Genomic DNA, 9,686 nt, shown 5'->3' with positions numbered 1-9,686 from the left:
GTCTTGGTCTCTGCTCGGGAAGTCACTTTTGGCTCAAATAAAAATATGCTATCCACCCTGAATGCATTCGCAAGCATGATATAATGTGACGTGCTTTTTGGATATCTGTAGTTAACACTTACAATCTTATGTGTGCTATTTTCTACTTTTGCGCCTTAGGGCTGCTGCGATAAGGCCTTCTGTACCAGTGGCATTTAAAATATGCTGCCGTTTTCATTGAACGGGGTATCCGAAGGCAATGCCGTAGCCAGCTACTGGGACAGTTGGGACAGTCCCACACAATTTTTCTATTGGGGCCACAAAGAATGGGTCCACATTTTAAAAATTGGCCCAGATTCCTCATATTTTGCGTAAAATGGGTAAATTTTTAAGAAAATGGTTCCAGATTATTCATATTTTTTGCGTAAAATGGGACGAATTTTAAGAAAATGGGTCCACATTATTTGAATTTGTGGGTCCACCCTGATATTATCCCATACTATTCAAAAATCATGGCTACACCGTTGTTCGAAGGGTAATGAGATGAATAAGTTAAGACAAAATCAAGAATAATTTGACCCCTTTCCTCAATTGTTTTTTTTCATTTCATTTATTTTCTCTCATTAACAAAACCAAAAATACAATTAAAAACAGTGCTGAGAAGGGATTCAAAAAAAAAAAAAAAAAAAAAAAGGGACAAATAACAAAAAAAAAAAAAAAAAAAAAAAAAAAACCAACAAAAAACCAATTACTATAAATTGTTCTCCGGTACCACTGCACTGTTAAAACAGCGTGGAGCATTTAATTAAAATGCTCCACGCTGTCTTGACTATGAGGCGCCAAGTGTAAATTTATTATTTAACACAATTATTTATACAATAATTCATTAATAATAATTGAATAGATCACCCATTATTTATATATAATGCATTTACGTCTAAAAGATTATATGTAAATAATAATTGCGTTAACATTTGCATTATTTATATATAATTAGTGTAGTGTTTTCATTATATATATAATGAAAGGGTAACAAAACATTAATTATATACAATAAGGTTACTAGTTTCATTATATATTAATAAGGAAAGAGTAACACATCATTATATATAAATAATGAAAAGTAACTAACAATTATTTATATATAATAAGTTTACTGATTCTATTATATGTAAATAATGAAAAGGTAACAAATCATTATATAAAAATAATGAAAAGTAAATTACAATTATATAATTGGTTATAATAAGTTCACTGATTTATTATATATAAATAACGAATTGACTTCAAACTCATAATATATATAAATAACCGCTTTTACATTTCATTATATATAAACAATAGCTGTCGCAAAACTATTATAATTATGTATATAATGCTTGGACATGAAATTCATTATATGTATATAATGTACACGTGTTATCGTGTCAAGGTAATTATATCTAAATAATGATTTCTTACTGCCACTTATATATAAATAACCGTTGAGGTCGAGTGCCATTATATATAAATAATGACATCGTAGGAAACCATGGTTTATAAATAATTCGTTATGCAAATTACGAAGTAATAAATATTCATAAGTGCTCTAAAGTTACAATTAGGGCCTATTGTGTGTGGTCTACACGTCTAAAATGGCACAGCAAGGGATACAGCAGATTATTGAATCTGTACAAGCAAAATTTCAAATCAATTAGGAGAACACCAAAGTGAACGCCGCGGCTATCAGGAATCTGGATTTGTGTCTGTCGTGTCCGGGTCCGGGGCAATGTCCGGGAAAATGTCCGGATCAGCTGCTGGTGATAGGCATAATACCGAGGTTCATCAACTTCGGGATTCACTTTGGGGTTCTCTTAATTGATTTGAGATTTTCAGTACAGCAGATTCAATCAGTGATGGAGTCAGGATCTGCCCGACGGAGGGGCTAAAGGCCCTGGAGGGGGATTGGGGCTAGTGGAGCGAATCGAGCCTCACTTGGCTGGGGACCAGGAGGCCGCGTACGGCCCCGGTGGGGGTCCAGGGGGCTACATCCCTTAGAAGCCACGGATATTTGACGAATTATGGCGAAATAAAATTACTTATTTGATAGGCATCGAGCTACTATAATATGACTACGTGTAGGCTATTTTTTCTAATGTCGAAATGAGCTTCCAAAACCAAAACATTTTGAATAAAACAAGAAACAATCTAATTTATTTTCAAATCCTCTTTCTTCAACGTGAAATCCTAAATGTTTGATATTTTGCACGAAATCTGACGACCACGCTGTCAAGGTCAAGGTTGCTTCCCCTATCGCGATGTATTCCAAGCATCATGAAGCTATCCGAACGAGCATTTGTCATAAAAGATTAATTAATTTTAATTAGTCTCATTGAACAATACTACTACTACTGCTACTGCTACTGCTACTTCTACTGCTACTGCTACTGCTACTATTATTATTATTATTATTATTATTATTATTATTATTAATCTGCTGTATCTCTTGCTGTGCTGTATCCCTTGATGTGCGACCTGTACACCACACACAATAGGCCCTAATTGTAACTTAAAGAGCACTGGTGAATATTTATTACTTTGTAATTTTTGCATAACGAATTATTTATAAACCATGGCTTCCTACGCTGTCATTATTTATATATAATGACACTCGACCAAAAAACTATTTTTGGCAGCGAAGGGACGCTACCAATAAACAATCAACAAACTACCGGGTTTCTAGGTTGATTTGCAAGGTACTACATGGCTCAAATATTTTTTACTTTGGAGTTAATGGGTAAAAATCGCACACAAGTCATACGACGTCACTGACAACGCCGGGGACGGCAATTCGATTTTGAGATTAATTTTTCCAATAAAGTTATACTAAATAACTTCTAATGACGAACTATTGTCTTCAGTTGTCTTTGATGGTCATTCAACTGTAATTTTATCTACTTTTCGGTGATATTACTATTCTCAATAATCTATAAAACACCGCCAGTAGGGTCAATTTTCATCGGAAGGTATCAAGATGATAAACAGCTTCATTGGACTAAATTCTTGCTTATGTTAACCACATCCTTACCTAAGATTATACAGAAACTGGTTTCAAATGAAATAACTGACAACTTTGGTTTGTATCAATGTCTTAATAAGTACATAAAACTATGTCACAAATACGTATGCAAAAATGCACAGGGACACCACGATGTTTTTGTATTTTTACTTGAAATCTGTATGCCTGATAACCATCATCATACACAGTATAATAGATTCAAGTAAGATGTTTCAAATGATATAAAAAATATGCAAACATGCCTTTGGAACTGTTTTTTTTCGAGTATTATTTACCTTAACGTCGACTCCATCTTAGGAAGTACTATGAGTGTCCTATTATTAAACCTTTAATTCGAAAAATAATCAGTAAATCCTGTGCAATAAATAAAAATACATACATAATAAACTGATTAACAATTAAACACATTTTGCATAAATGAATTCCCATGAAAAATTGTAATTTTTATGATTATTTAAGAAAGAAAAATGCCGGGCACTCACTGTGTTTCTAAAACGCGTGTTCGAGTTTCGAACGCAAGTTTGTTCGAGTTTCGAACGCAAGTTTGTTCGAGTTCCGAACGCTATTCGATTGTCAATAGAGCGCCCCCTACATCGTGGTAGTAGTACCCATCGTGACTAAACCGGATTTACACTTTTCCGCTATATTTAATTGCTACATCATGACATAGACTAGACACAAAAACACCTCTTCCTTGGTGAGACACAGGCCCATAACAAGAATAATAGACGAACAATGAAATAATAATAGCAATATATAATTGTAACTAGATATCTTTAAAGACGTGAAAAGACCATCAGGACGACTGAGGGCGGATATCAAACTCAAAAGCCACTGAATAAGAGAATGCCACAATATTATAATACCGCATTTAGCAAACAAAAAAGAACAAAAACACAAAAACATCGGATGCTATCACTACTATTCTACCGTAAAACCCTGAACACTAGAAGCCCAGTGGTCGAGAAGAAGCTACATCTTTAATTTTCAAAATTAGCCTCGAAATGGCTTCCTTTCAAGATTGCATGGCATTCTTTTCGAGTCCATGAATTTCAAAGAAACAAATAAATTAAAAACGCGTTTAGTTTATACAGTTACTAGTTTAGGTGATTTAATGCCGGTTAATACCCTCTATGATACAGATTGATGCATTAGCGGCCCTATATTTTTGTTTTATAGTAATAATTCCAAAAATTAACAATATTCATTTTGAAAGAAACCGATCCATTTACTTTCCAAAAGTAGCCTCGAAAAGAAACCCATTCAAAGTTAAAAAAAAAAAGAAAGAAAAAAAAAAAGAAAGCTGTTTTCAAGATTTTACGGTATACTATACATGATTAGGCCTATATTTAAGTTTAGTTTTTAACTCACACTGTTTATTAATGCAACTGCAATTTGTGATAGGATTGGATTGGATTAGATTTATTCGGTGTAAACACCAAGGATATTAGGGTCACACTTTTAGTCACTCACATTCCGTCTTTAATAGCAGTCGGCGGATTAGAGGAGCGAGAGCATCCATGTGTGGAAAAAAAAAACAAAAAAAAAAAAACAACTTTACATTGCTCATGACTTAACTGCAATAACAATTAAATATTAATAAACAATTCAATTTTTATTTTTGATCATATTCTTAATTGATCTTAGTTCTATTTATTATAAACAAATAAATTAATTATACATTCTAATTCTAATAATGTTCAAGATATTATTTGTAATAACAATCTCCTGATAGGTTAGCTCAATTTGATTTACCTTAAGTGCAATATGTAATAAATATATAAACCATAAATCTAATCTGTAATAATTTTATAATTTGTGTATATTTTTTAATGTTTGAACTGTTTGTTCTTTTTAGATGACTGTGTTTTACATGTTTCGTATTTTCTTGTGCTTTTAATGCTGTTATGGTAACGAGGAACCGAGTCTCACATTTTATTGCGATAATAAAGTATATCTGTATCTGTATAAATTATTTGGAGGTCCACAAGTGAAAAAGCTTCTGTTGATATACCAAATTCTGCTTGGTGGCTCCGCTTGGATAAAAAGGTATAAGTTATTGTCACACTCGCACTTGTAAATGACAGTTTTATGTTGGTTGCTATGCAACAGTTTGATCTGTAAAATTTGGCTTGATTCGTCTTACTTGTACATAAACTTGATTACATACTATCTGCCTCTTCCTAGTAAATTACTGATTGAAATTTCTTCATCGTTGTATATGATTGCGTTGGATGTAGAAATAGATGATTATCCGATAAATGTTTATTTATCTGCAGATTTTTAGAATTGTTCCCGATGCTGCATAGATTACATATGGTATGTAATTATATATTTTGATACCTAATACATATAATAAACAAATATAATAATAATATTGTATATACCTTAAAAGTAAATGCAACACACTGTGTTATACAGAAATCTATGCACACGTAAGTGATCAATTAAAAGTGTTTAAACTCCATTTTACACAGAAAAAAAAATGGAACAGCTTCCTAATGCAAATTTTGAATAATCGGTTGGATAGGAAAACTTATCAGTAAATCAACTTTACCAACTCTGATATGATGTCCTTCATTGTTGGTTGTGTATACCGTCCTCGTTGCAGACCTTCAAATGGCTTCTGTCTATGCATACTCTAAGTTTACAACATTTCTTGGTATGTATAGATATTTGCGAACATCTTTGTTGGCTCGGCAACCGTAGTATTGATGTTTTACAAATTTGTAAAGTTCTTTATTCAATTTTAGTTTTACCGACACTGGTACTCTTCTCGAATGATACAATTTGCTATTTTGACATTAGATGTTAGAGTTAAATGCTGTAGTTTTCCAGAACGTCGGGTGACTGAGTTATACCATGGCACTGTTTAAGACAAAGTAGTATAGTATATTTTTATTCATTTAATATAACAAAGACTCAAGTCACTATTTATAAAAAAATAAGAAATAAAAAAATAATGTCAAAAACCCAAAAAGCAAAAATTGACAATAACAGAAAATTGATCAGTGGATACTATGGCTTGCAGACTTGTTTCAGAAGGAGGTCCCTATCAAAAACTAGATACAGAAATATATTATTGCTGAGATTCAATAATTCTAAATATCAGTGTCAATTGGATTTTATCGGAATTCTCCGACATTATTGTTTTCATGGTTCTTTTTAAAACGTTCTGGCTTCACAGAGTTAGTGTTATTTTGGATATGGAAGTTGTTCTTACCAGGTTGGCTGCCACATTAGTTTAAAATGATATGTTGAACTGAATAGCAACACTGTGAGAACCACTACAGAAGCTCCCGTTGATATTGAGAGTGACTGATGTTTCGGTTTTTGTTTTTCTTTTAGTTTATTACCCATATCTTTTTTTTTTATTCTGACGATTTCCAATAATTTATTGGTTATACGAATTTGTTTGGCAAATTTGATTGTTCGTTGTCGTTTTCGTACTGTGATAAGTTGCAAGCTTTCTGCAGTCCCTCGGCTTATAGGTGATGGCAGATCATGCTCTCCCTCATGGAATTTATTGAATACCTGCCTGCCTATTTATTTCTTTAGAACAATTGTTCTTTCTAGAAACAGCTCTGTGTTATTCGAACATCCTGTATATCAGGTACGAGATGATCCCTGACTAGTTGCATGTTTTTCCTAATATCTTCTCAACATTAAGATAAAAAGCGATGGACTCATCATCTTGCTGTTGCCTTAAGTTGAATTTATATTATTGATCTCTCCTTAGATGGTGTTCAACTGCCAAATTATGTCATGACAATTATCTGTATCTAATAGATCACTACCATTATATATTTGTGGCGAACGTGAAGGGTAATATAAATTGATTGTCATAATATATTGCCACACCCAAGGTGGACTTGGACACGTAGTCTAAGGTGTTGTGATTATGTGTTTAGGTGATGTAGGAAACGACAAGTTAACAAAGAAAGTTCAAAAATAAATTATCAACATTCACAACACACATTTATTTGAGTAATAATAATAATAATAATAATAATAATAATAATAATTAAAATAATGTGAATGATAATTATTAAATGCGCATCAAACAAAAGTTTCTCCAATCAAATTGGTACCAATTGTTAATTAAGCATATTTAAATTAAATATAATAACTCAAGTATTCAAACAATGTTCAAAGCATTGCCTTTAGTTTCCATGAACTTGCCAACTTCACCACCTCTGCCTGTTTTCCTTTGAATATTTACTTTTATACATAGTACTGTCAACTTCTACAGTACCTTCATTTAACATAAATCACAAACTACTGCATATATCATGCTCTTATCTTGGGCTAGCATCCTTTACGGGCTAACATCTTAAGAATATAAACTCCATATCTCGGGTGGCACTACAAATAAATGAAATCCAGAACTACAATAATATAAATTTATTCACAATACCAATTAAATATACAATTAATCCACTTTAACCATATTCAAGGTAAGTAATAAAGCCACATACCATGTAATGCTTATGTGCAATCCATTACCTGCATTTACTATTCAGCGTATAATTATATACCTAATTTCACATTTATAAATTATCAACGGTACTTACAAGGGTCCTTTTAAATTTTGTGCTTGTATTTATAGTGCACACATTTCAGTGGTGCTCTCCATTAGCTACCACACTTTCTTAAACCATAGGTGATTCAGCTTGGGCATGTCTACTGCACCAAGCCCTTTCAGCTCATCTTAAATCACCTCTCCCGTGCAACTGTCCACAGGATAATTCCTATTCTACCAATTTGATTATAAATTAACATACTGTAATTACACACTTCACTTATGATCACTTATTACCAGTTGACACTTGCTTTTAGCTCATCATTATTCATACAGCTTTTCTGCTGACGCATACGTTAGCTACTCCATGCATAATCATTAGTTCATTTGTAATTGAAATTAATAGTACAGTAAATTACCTTACTCTTTTACAAACAATATCCATATAACTTTTCACTGTGACATATATGGTGTCCACAGTTGCTTCTCTAGCAACCAAGTTTCCTACTTACCCAGTCTCACCGGCTCAGGAGGTTTGACATTGAAAATATGCACACAAATTTGCAACCGATGCATTGCTGAGTGAGATTGTCCTTGTCCGTACGTAGTATAAAAGATCAGGCAACGTATCACTTGAGTACATTATAAGGTCTACAACTAACCTAATACCTAAGATGGTACAACAAATATAATACGGACTACGTTCATGTAACGCGTTTATCCAACTTTTTATAGAGTGCACCCTTAATGGGTTGTAGAAGTACAGTATTGTAACAGTACACATATACGAATCATGGTTTCATGACTCATTTATTTAAGAATGTTCACACATAATATTTGTAGTCACACATATTTCACTGTAGTAGTGCCAACATCCTAGAGTAGTAGTAGTAGTAGTAGTGGTGGTAGTAGTGGTAGTAGTAGTAGTAGTAGTAGTAGTAGTAGTAGTAGTAGTAGTAGTAGTAGTGGTAGTAGTGGTAGTAGTGGTAGTAGTAGTAGTAGTAGCAGTAGTAGTGAAATACAACTGTACGTAGTCACAGGCTGCATCACTACAGATAGCCTCTCATTAACTAGAGGGTGATTGCCTTAAGGCAAGTTTACATGGATAATTTATGAAATGGAGTTATATATTTCAAACCGTAGTACAGTAGTGCAAAAACAAGTGATTCTGTCAAAAGTTAATGTAACTGTTCATGCAAGCAGTATTGCTTCGTGGAAAATAGGCTTTAAGTGTCATGAAACTATAGGATACTAGGATACTAAAATTAAAATTAAAGATAACATTTTAAAACCACAATTAATCAAACAATGTAATTCATAGTGCAGGTATAAGAGTAAAGTAAGTAAAAGTAAATTTAACAAATGAAAGCTAGCAAATTTAATGTGCAACAAATTGTGTAATACAAATTAATCAAAATATTCAAAATGAAGGTCCAGCGTGTTAAACTTTAAATCATTTACATAAAGTATATGAATATCAATATAAAATATACAAAATAAAAAATAACTTATTCCGTACAGAACAGTTGCAAATCTGCTCATAAACAGAATCATCGAAAAACAAAATATCAGCATACAATAGTCTATATTAGCAGCTTGTGACAATTACATTTTTTCGAGGTCCAAAAGTGAATAGGATAAAGAAGTGTAAATCATTGTCACAATTGCACTTTAATGCCAGTCTCCTGTTGGTTGCTATGCAAATACAACAGTAATGTTTGGTTTTATCAGTCTTGAACATAACTTGATAACATAATATAATAATAATATATTCGACATTTCACTTTTATAACAGTGGCAACACACAATTAAGTGGTGCAGTCAATCTTAAACTAAGAAAATATAATCAACTTAGACAAGGCTTAACAAAAGTATCTACGAAAACTAAACAAAGGATGAAACAAAAACAATTTGGCCAATTAAATAAAGTAGGAGAAAAAAAAATTGCTTGTGTTAAAGAAAGCATAATCAATTTACACAAAGCTTAACAAAAGTATCAATGAAAAACAAAATTAGGATAAAACAAAAACAAAAGGCTTTACAATTAGGCCTATTAAATATGGAGGAACACAGAAAAGAATAACAAGGAAAAGTAACTTAAGGCAACAATGTAAAATCAAACCAGTT

Source organism: Anneissia japonica, unplaced genomic scaffold (assembly GCF_011630105.1).
Source record: "Anneissia japonica isolate Jap-2015-1 unplaced genomic scaffold, ASM1163010v1 scaffold14165_len174324_cov138, whole genome shotgun sequence".
NCBI classification, from domain to species: Eukaryota; Metazoa; Echinodermata; class Crinoidea; order Comatulida; family Comatulidae; genus Anneissia; species Anneissia japonica.
Note: the sequence above shows the minus strand (reverse complement) of the source record.